The sequence below is a fragment of the Amblyraja radiata genome, unplaced genomic scaffold (assembly GCF_010909765.2).
Source record: "Amblyraja radiata isolate CabotCenter1 unplaced genomic scaffold, sAmbRad1.1.pri S91, whole genome shotgun sequence".
NCBI lineage: Eukaryota > Metazoa > Chordata > Chondrichthyes > Rajiformes > Rajidae > Amblyraja > Amblyraja radiata.
Genome location: NW_022630173.1, coordinates 85,931 through 96,681, shown reverse-complemented (window position 1 = coordinate 96,681; position 10,751 = coordinate 85,931). Strand labels below are relative to the sequence as shown.

Sequence of the window (10,751 nt, the reverse complement as noted above, 5' to 3'; positions counted from 1 at the left end):
CTGGATGCTTTCAAGAGAGAGCTAGATAGGGCTCTTAAAAATAGCGGAGTGAGGGGATATGGGGAGAAGGCAGGAACGGGGCACTGATTGTGGATGATCAGCCATGATCACATTGAATGGCGGTGCTGGCTCGAAGGGCCGAAAGGCCTCCTCCTGCACCTATTAGCTATTGTCTATTGACCTGGATGGGACAATGACATTCTTACTTGTGGCAGCACAACAGAATATGTAAATATGTCAACATAATACATAACGGGGGAAGAGAAGAAATGTTCAATGAATAACGAATATAGTACAGTAATTATAGTATTTTGCAGTTCAGAGCTTATTTGTTGCTGTGTTTAATAGCTTGATCAGCGACTGATGTACAAAGACACCAAGGTCTCGTTGTACTTCCCCTTTTCCTAAACTAACACCATTCAGAGAGTAATCTACCTTCCTGTTCTTGCCACCAAAGTGGTCAACCTCATCTTTATCCACATTAAACTGCATCTGCCATGCATCTGCCCTCTCACCCAACCCGTCCAAGTCACCCTGCATCCTCATCGCAGCTCACACTGCCACCCAGCTTTGTGTCATCCGCAAACCCAAACTCTCCACAAGACTCCCTTCAATCGCCTCCATCTACACCTCACGCTGCCTCGGCAAGGCCAGCAGCATAATAGAGGACCAGTCTCACCCCCGGTCACTCCCTCTTCTCCCCCTCACTCCCTCTTCTCCCCCTCTCGCATCGGGCAAGTGGTACAGAAGTGTGAAAACGAACGCACACACTTCCAGATTCAGGGGCAGTTTCTTCCCAGCTGTTATTGGACAACTGAACCATCATAGCACAACCAGAGAACGGTCCTGAACTACTATCTATCTCATTGGTGACCCTCGGAATATCCTTGATCGGTCTTTCCCTTGCACTTAAGTTTAAGAACGATCCCAGGAATGAGTGGCTTAATGTATGATGAGCGGTTGTCGGCACTGGGCCTGTATTCGCTGGAGTTTAGAAGAATGAAGGGGTACCTCATTGAAACTTTCTGAATAGTGAAAGGCCTGGATATAGTGGATGTGGAGAGGATGTTTCCACTAGTGGGAGAGTCTAGGACCAGAGGGCACAGCCTCAGAATTAATGGACATTCCTTTAGGAAGGAGATGAGGAGGAATTTCTTTAGCCAGAGGTTGGTGAATATGGTCAGTGGATATTTTTAAGGCAGAGATAGATAGATTGTTGATTAGTGCGGGTGTCAGGGGTTATGGGGAGAAGGCAGGAGAATGGGGATAGGAGGGTGAGATAGATCAGCCACGATTGAATGGTAGAGGAGACTTGATGGGCCAAATGGCCTAATTCTGCTCATACCCCTTATGACCCTTACCACCTTATAACTAAACATTATTCCCTTATCATGTAATCTATACATTGTAAATGGCTTGCTTGTAAACATGTATTGTCTTTCCGCTGACTGGTTAGCACGCAACAAAAGCTTTTCATTGTATCTCGGTACAAGTGGCAATAAACTTAGGCTGTGGGCCGAGCATCAAAAATGTGTCTAGAAATCAGTTTTTGTGACCCAAGTCACAGAACTACATAACATTTTCCACAGATTTAGATGAAATATAATTGAGAAGTCATAACCCGTCATTGCCGAAAGTTGCACATTAATTAATAAACTAATTAGAAAATGAGATCGGGGAAGTAACCGCCATCTAGTGGTCAATGCCCACATTACACCATGGGCAGCCTATTTCCGTGTTGCAGTCCATTTAAACTATATATATTATGCCAATATATATATATCTTGTAAATATGACTGTAGTCATATATAATTAAGTATAATTATATTATATAAAAATAATATGATGAATATAATTGTGTGTTTTTTTAATGACACTGTGGCAGAGGTCCTGCTCCTGAACCAGCCTAATTAATGGGTTAGGGCAGTTCTTGTGGGTTCCTTCCTTTACTCAACCCCACTGACTGCCAGGGAGTATTTTACATCTTTTCATGTTTTATATTATGTAAGACAATATCGACATATCAATGAGGAAATTAAACATTTATGCATGTCCAGGTAGATGGGATGGCAAGTCTGCAAATTATCAAATTAGTGTTCATTAAAGCACAGTGCATTTCCACACACAACACTTTTGTGTGGACAGGCTCTGAAGAGTAGAGGGGCAGAAGCTGCAGAAAAAAAATCTCATATTACTTAGGTCTGCATGGACTTCCAATTCATAAAATGTCAACCTCTATTTAATGTCAATGAGACTTCCACTGTGATTTACTATCATTGATAAGTTAGTTCAAGTGGAGGGTCAGGCAGAGGCTACAGAAAAAAATCTCATAGTCATTAAGTCTGCATCGACTTCAATTCATAAAATTTCAACCTCTTCTTAATGTTAATGAGAATAACAATAGGTTACTACCATAGAAAAAATTGTTCAAGTTCACATATCACCAATTCATTTAGACAGAAACATCAACTATTTCTGACCATTTCTCACTCCAATGGAAGCCTATAAAGTGCGATCAATATCCCTCCGTTTTTCTCCCGTTGTCGTGGCCTGGAAATTGGCTGCTGCGGACGGCAGTATGTACGGCCGCCCCCCCCCCCCCCCCCCCCCCCCCCCCGGCGGAGATGATCCAAACACACCCCGCGGCTCCGCGTTCGCGAATCGGACGCTTCTTAATTGAGATCGCGGCTTCACTATATTAAGTACCTGGGCCCCGCGGTCGGAGCACTTTTTCCCGGTAAGTTATCGCAGGCAGCTCCGAGATTAGATGTCAAATACTTATTACACCACAACAAGCTGGCATTAGTGAAAATGTTTAACTTACCTTGTGTTATGGATACACACAGTTTAGGCCCTCAACTACATGAATGAGTTAGTGAATGAATAAATTAATGAGTGAATGGATGAGTGGATGGATGAGTGTAAAGCCTCCAAATCTCATTTTTTCACATTATAAAAGGGTGCAATTAAATTAATTAATGTCCATACAGATGTGAAGAAGGCGAATGGTATGTTAGCATTCATAGCAAAAGGATTTGAGTATAGGAGCAGGGAGGTTCTACTGCAGTTGTACAGGGTCTTGGTGAGACCACACCTGGAGTATTGCGTACAGTTTTGGTCTCCAAATCTGAGGAAGGACATTATTGCCATAGAGGGAGTGCAGAGAAGGTTCACCAGACTGATTCCTGGGATGTCAGGACTGTCTTATGAAGAAAGACTGGATAGACTTGGTTTATACTCTCTAGAATTTAGGAGATTGAGAGGGGATCTTATAGAAACTTATAAAATTCTTAAGGGGTTGGACAGGCTAGATGCAGGAAGATTGCTCCCGATGTTGGGGAAGTCCAGGACAAGGGGTCACAGCTTAAGGATAAGGGGGAAATCCTTTAAAACTGAGATGAGAAGAACTTTTTTCACACAGAGAGTGGTGAATCTCTGGAACTCCCTGCCACAGAGGGTAGTCGAGGCCAGTTCATTGGCTATATTTAAGAGGGAGTTAGATGTGGCCCTTGTGGCTAAGGGGATCAGAGGGTATGGAGAGAAGGCAGGTACGGGATACTGAGTTGGATGATCAGCCATGATCATATTGAATGGCGGTGCAGGCTCGAAGGGCCGAATGGCCTACTCCTGCACCTAATTTCTATGTTTCTATGGTATATCTGAGAAGGCACAAAGTATTGGGTACAGAAGTTGGGAAGTCACGTTGCAGTTGTACAAGACGTTGGTGAGGCCGCATTTAGAGCATTGTGTTCAGCTCTGGGCACCGTGTTAAACAATAGATGAAGGAGGAGGCCATTTGGCCCTTCGAACCAGCACCGCCATTCAATGTGATCATGGCTGATTATCCACAATCAGTACCCCGTTCCTGCCTTCTCCCCATATCCCCTGACTCCGCTATTTTTAATTGCACTATCTAGCTCTCTCTTGAAAGCATCCAGAGAAGCTGCCTCCATTGCCCTCTGAGGCAGAGAATTCCACAGACTCACGACTCTCTGAGAAAAAGTGTTTCCTCGTCTCCGTTCCAAATGGCTTACTCCTTATTCTTAAACTGTGCCCCGGTTCTGGATTCCCCCAACATCGGGAACAGGGAGAGGTTGGGGCAGGCTGGGACCCAATTTTTACAGAAAGACAAATAAACAACAAATCTTGCTCACAAGAACACTCAAGATTCAATGTGATCATGGCTGATCATCCACAATCAGTACCCCGTTCCTGCCTTCTCCCCATATCCCCTGACTCCGCTATTTTTAATTGCACTATCTAGCTCTCTCTTGAAAGCATCCAGAGAACCGGCCTCCACCGCCCTCTGAGGCAGAGAATTCCACTCACAACTCTCTGTGTGATAAAGTGTTTCCTCGTCTCCGTTCTAAATGGCCGACCCCTTATTCTTAAACTGTGTGCGTGGGCCTGGTTCTGGACTCCCCCAACATCGGGAACATGTTTCCTGCCTCTAGCGTGTCCAAACCCGTAACAATCTTGGCGACTTTTGCGGAGCTCCGGAAAATAAAAGGCTCAACTACAACTTCCAACAACTTACCTGGATCAGAAAAACGGCAGATATCGGTGCCGTTTCGGACAAGCTGCTTGAGATCCTCAAGGCTCTCGCAATTTCGCGAGCTCCCGCAGCTGCGGGAATCCAGGACTTTAAACTTTCCCACACTGGCTGTGGAACTCCCGACCCGACTGCGGATCCCAGGTACTGTGCCTTGAAACCCCGGGATGACCCCCAGAGCCGACGGGCTGGATCTCCCAGCAACAACGGAGCTGCAGTTGCCGACTTTGAGGGAACCCCTGTTCGTTACGGAGCTGGAGCTGCCGTCTGTGAGGGAATCCCCGTTCCAGCGCAGGTCCGCAGAAACAGCAGGTACAGCAAGAACAGCACCTGGAAACAAAGGGGAAGCCTCCATTGTGTCCGGAAACGTGGCCGTCGGGCAGGACTTCAGGTCAGAATGAAGCGCAGGGGCCTCCGGCCCCCTCTCCCTACTATCCTACTGGCTAATGTACAGTCCCTTGAAAACAAAGTGGAGGACTTAAGGGCAAGACTGCTTTATCAAAGGGAGCTGAGGGAATGCTCTGTGTTCTGTTTCACAGAGACATGGCTCACCCCCAGCTCCCCAGACTCAGCGGTCCAGCCTGAAGGGTTCTCCATCCACCGCATGGACCGTACCCTGGCATCTGGGAAAGGGAGAGGAGGGGGCGTCTGCCTCATGGTCAACTCTGCGTGGTGTTCCGACGTGGCAGTCCTGTCCAACTCATGCTCTCCACACCTCGAACATCTGGCGGTGAAGTGCCGTCCCTTCTACCTCCCGAGAGAATTCACCTCCGTTATCCTGACCGCGGTCTACATCCCACCCCAGGCAGACGTCCGTCTGGCACTGGAGGAGCTGCAGGCCGTGGTCAACAAACACCAGACGTCTTACCCCGAGGCATTTACCACCATTGCTGGGGACTTCAATAAGGCGAACCTCAAGAAATCACTCCCCAACTTCCACCAACATGTCTCCTGCTGCACCAGAGGACCAAACACCCTCGACCACTGCTACACCACCATCAAGAATGCCTATCGTTCTATCCCTCGCCCTCACTTCGGTAAATCCGACCATACCGCGGTGCTGCTTCTTCCTGCCTACAAGCAGCAATTAAAGAGCGCACCCCCAGAAGTGAGGACAGCACAGAGCTGGTCGGGGGGGGGCAGAAGAACAACTCCAGGACTGTTTGGAGTCTGTAGACTGGGCAATGTTCAAGGACTCGTCAACGGACTTGAACGAATACGCCACAGTCGTTACAGACTTCATAAAGAAATGTGTGGAGGACTGCATCCCTACAAAAACCTTCCGAGTGTTTCCCAATCAGAAACCTTGGATGAACTTGAGATCCGCACTCTCCTGAAGTCCAGACACAGGGCATTCACCTCCGATGATACAGTGGCCTACATGAAGACCAGATACGACCTTGGTAAGGCCATCAGAAAGGCCAAAAGGGACTTCTGCTCCAAACTGGAGGACGAGACAGATGTTCGGCAGCTGTGGCAGGGTCTGAATGCAATCACCTCCTACAAGGCAAAACCAGGAGGCAGCTCGAATGCCGGTGTAACATCACTCCCTGACGAGCTCAATGCATTTTACGCACGCTTTGACAGGGAGAATACTGATGTGCCTTCCCGATCCCCCATTCGCTGCGATGGCATTTCAGTCTCAGTCACAGAGGCCGATGTCAGGAAATCCTTCAGAGGGGTGAACCCCCGAAAAGCACCTGGTCCTGATGGTATACCCGGCCGTGTTCTAAAAACCTGTGCGGACCAACTGGCGGGAGTTTTTACGGACATTTTCAATCTCTCACTTCTGAGGTCTGAGGTCCCCACCTGCTTTAAAAGGGCATCAATTATACCGGTGCCCAAGAAGAGTAAGGTGACATGCCTCAATGACTATCGACCAGTGGCACTAACGCCGGTGGTGATGAAGTGCTTTGAGAGGTTGATCATGGAGCAAATCAACTCCTACATCGACAAAAACCTGGACCCACTGCAGTTCGCGTACCGCCACAACAGATCAACGGTGGATGCGATCTCGCTGGCCCTCCACTCCGCACTGGACCACTTGGACAACAAAAACTCATATGTCAGGCTGTTATTCATTGATTACAGCTCGGCATTTAACACAATCATCCCCTCCAAACTGGTTACCAAACTCGCAGAACTGGGTCTCTGCGCATCCCTCTGCAACTGGATCCTCGACTTCCTCGTCCACAGACCACAGTCTGTTCGTATTGGTGGAAATGTGTCAGCCTCAATAACAATCAGCACGGGAGCACCTCAAGGCTGCGTGCTCAGCCCCCTGCTGTACTCACTCTATACCCATGACTGCGTAGCGAACCACAGTGCGAACTCCATCATCAAGTTCGCTGACGACACCACTATTGTGGGGCGTATCACTGATGGGGATGAGTCAGAGTACAGAAGAGAGATCGAGCAACTGTCCATATGGTGCCAGCGCAATAACCTGGCCCTCAACACCAGCAAAACCAAGGAACTGATTGTGGACTTTGGAAGGAGTAGGAGGGGGACCCACAGCCCCATTTATATCAACGGGTCGATGGTTGAAAGGGTCAAGAGCTTCAAATTCCTGGGCGTGCACATCTCTGAAGATCTTTCCTGGTCCGAGAACACTAATGCAATCATCAAAAAAGCACATCAGCGCCTCTACTTCCTGAGAAGATTACGGAGAGTCGGATTGTCAAGGAAGACTCTCTCTAACTTCTACAGGTGCACAGTCGAGAGCATGCTGACCGGTTGCATCGTGGCTTGGTTCGGCAATTTGAGCGCCCTGGAAAGGAAAAGACTACAAAAAGTAGTAAACACTGCCCAGTCCATCATCGGCTCTGACCTTCCTTCCATCGAGGGGATCTATCGCAGTCGCTGCCTCAAAAAGGCTGGCAGTATCATGAAAGACCCACACCATCCTGGCCACACACTCATCTCCCTGCTACCTTCAGGTAGAAGGTACAGGAGCCTGAAGACTGCAACAACCAGGTTCAGGAATAGTTACTTCCCCTCAGCCGTCAGGCTATTAAACCTGGCTCGGACAAAACTCTGATTATTACCAACCACTTTCTGTTATTTGCACTATCAGTTTATTTATTCATGTGTGTATATATTTATATCATGGTATATGGACACATTTATCTGTTTTGTAGTAAATGCCTACTATTTTCTGTGTGCTTAAGCAAAGCAAGAATTTCATTGTCCTATACAGGGACACATGACAATAAACTAACTTGAACTTGGACTTGAGATCGTCTCTCATCCTTCTAAATTCCAGAGTGTACAAGCTCAGCCGCTCCATTCGCTCAGCATATGACAGTCCCGCCATCCCGGGAATTAACCTTGTAAACCTACGCTGGGCTCCCTCAATAGCAAGACATATGACAATAAAACACTCTTGAATCTTGACTAGTAAGCATGCAGGTACAGCAGGCAGTGAAGAAAGCTAGTGGCATGTGGGACTTCATAGTGAGAGGATTTGAGTATAGGAGCGAAGGGGTCCTTCTGCAGTTGTACAGGGCCCTGGTGAGACCACACCTGGAGTATTGTGTGCAGTTTTGGCCTGTTGGTCTTCATAACAAGAGGACTTGAGTATAGGAGTAAAGAGGTCCTTCTGCACATGTACAGGGCCCTGGTGAGACCACACCTGGAGTATTGTGTGCAGTTTTGTTCTCCAAATTTGAGGAAGGACATTCTTGCTATTGAGGGAGTGCAGCGTAGGTTCACCAGGTTAATTCCTGGGATGGCGGGACTGACATATGATGAAAGATTGGATCGACTGGGCTTATATTCACTGGAATTCAGAAGGTTGAAAGGGGATCTTATAGAAACATGTAAAATTCTTAAGGGATTGGACAGGCTAGATGCAGGAAACATGTTCCCGATGTTGGGGGAAGTCCAGAACCAGAGGCCACACACGGTTTGATAATAAAGGGTCGGCCATATAGGACTGAGATGAGGAAAAACTTTTTTCACCCAGAGAGTTGTGAGTGTGGAATTCTCTGCCTCCACAGGTGGAGGCAGAATCATGGGATGTTTTCAAGAGAGAGTTAGATTTGGATATTAGGGCTAACTGAATTAAGGGATTTCGGGAGAAGGCAGGTACTGATTGTGGATGATCAGCCGTGATCATATTGAATGGTGGTGCTGGCTCAAAGGGCCGAATGGCCAACTCCTGGACCTTTTTTCTATGTTTCTAAGCAGTGTCCCCAAACCAAGCTGTGATGCAGTCTGTCAATATGTTTTCTATGGTGCATCTGTGGAAGTTTGTATAAGCCACTAAAGACGTGCTAAACCTCTACGGGATGTAGTGGTTTTGGTGTGGCTTCTTGGCTGTAGATTAATTGTGATCAGGTCATGATAGATCGGTGATGATATCAGAGTCCGTTTTGGGAACAACTCCATCCAAGACCGAGAGTTGTGGCCAGTTGCGGCCCAGACCCATCGCACACACACAAACCAACCTCTCTTCCATCCATCGCCTCCATCTACACCTCACGCTGCCTCGGCAAGGCCAGCAGCATCATCAAGGACCAGTCTCAACCCCGGTCATTCCCTCTCCTCCCCTCTTCCATCGGGCAAGAGGTACAGAAGTGTGAAAACGAACGCACACACACCTCCAGATTCAGGGACAGTTTCTTCCCGGCTGTTATCAGGCAACTGAACCATCTTCTCACCAACTAGAGAACGGTCCTGAACTACTATCTACCTCAGTGGAGACCCTAGGACTATCTTTGATCGGACTTTACCTTGCACTAAATGTTATTCCCTTTATCCTGTATCTGTACACTGGACGGCTCGATTGTAATCATGTATAGTCTTTCCGCTGACTGGTTAGCACGCAACAAAATCTTTTCACTGTACCTCCCTACACGGGACAGTAAACTCCACTGAACTGAACTACCCTAGACTACAAAGTCTGCAGAAGAGTCCCTGTCTGAAACAGGCCCAGCGATAAAGTTGTTGCCGTACAGCGCTTCCAGCGCCAGAGACCCAGGTTTGATCCCGACCACAGGTGCTGTCTGTATGGAGTTTGTACGTTCTCCCCGTGACCTGCGTGGTTTTTCTCCGAGAACTTCGGTTTCCTTCCACACTCCAAAGACGTAGTTATGTAGTTAAATTGCCTTGGAATAAGTGTAAATTGTTCCGAGTGTGGGTGTAGGATAGTGTCAGTGAGAGGAGATCGCTGGTCGGCGTGGATTCGGTGGGCCGAAGGGCCTGTTTCCGTGCTGTATCTCGAAACTAAACTAGTGTGTGAACGGGCGATCGCTGGTAGGCACGGACTCGCTAGGCCGAAGCCTGTTTCCATGCTGTATCTCGAAACTAAACACAGAACTTAAATCATGCTGAGTATCGCTAGTCAACTAGAGTGGTTAGGAGGGAGTGAGGGAGAGGGAGGAAGGGAGAGAGAGGGAAGGAGGAAGGGAGGGAGTGGGAGAGAAGGAGGAAGGGAGGGAGGGTGAGGGAGAGAGGGAGAGAATGGGGTTCAGAGGGAGAGATAGATCAGCCATTATTGAACGGCGGAGTAGACTTGATGGGCCGAATGGCCTACTTCTGCCCCTGTCACTGATAAACATACTGCTAAAGAAGGATTGTTTCGTCAATCAGTTCTGTTTTCCCCTCTGACTCCCCTCGCAAGCTGGAACCAGCGACAGACCACAAACTGTGTGAGAAGACTTCAAACATGTACAGGTGGAGGTGAAGTGAAAGTGCCTGAACGTTGCAAGTCTCTTGGCACGAATATTAAATCTAGTTTAGTTTGTCACATGCACCGAATCACAGTGAAAACTATTTTCAGCTGCGTGCGAACCAGCCAGCGGAAAGACTGTACATGATTACAATCTAGCCCGCCCGCCGAGTTTGGTTCCGTTCAGAGATACAGCACGGACACAGGCCCTTCAGCCCACTGAGTCCGTGCCGACCAGCGATCGCCTGTTCACATACTACTTTAGTTTAGAGATACAGCGCGGAAACAGGCCCTTCGACCCACTGAGTCCGTGCTGACCAGCGATCGCCCGTTCACACACTAGTTTAGATATGCAGCACGGAAACAGGCCCTTCGGCCCACCGAGTCTGCGCCGACCAGCGATCCCTGCACACTAACACTAACCTACACACATTAGGGCACAATTTACAATCTTTACCAGAAGCCAATTAATCTACAAACCCGCACGTACGTCTTTGGAGTGTGGGAGGAAACCGGAGCACCCGG

General features: G+C 48.1%; 1 long non-coding RNA gene across 1 annotated transcript; it reads right to left on the bottom strand.

Moving 5' to 3' along the window:
- Window positions 1-838: 838 nt before the first annotated feature.
- Window positions 839-9,302, bottom strand: LOC116969634. Its single transcript, XR_004410871.1, has 3 exons — window positions 9,284-9,302; window positions 8,320-8,323; window positions 839-902 (listed from the first exon to the last, which is right to left on the bottom strand). It is a non-coding gene; the product is annotated as an uncharacterized LOC116969634 (long non-coding RNA).
- Between the last annotated feature and the right edge of the window lie 1,449 nt (window positions 9,303-10,751).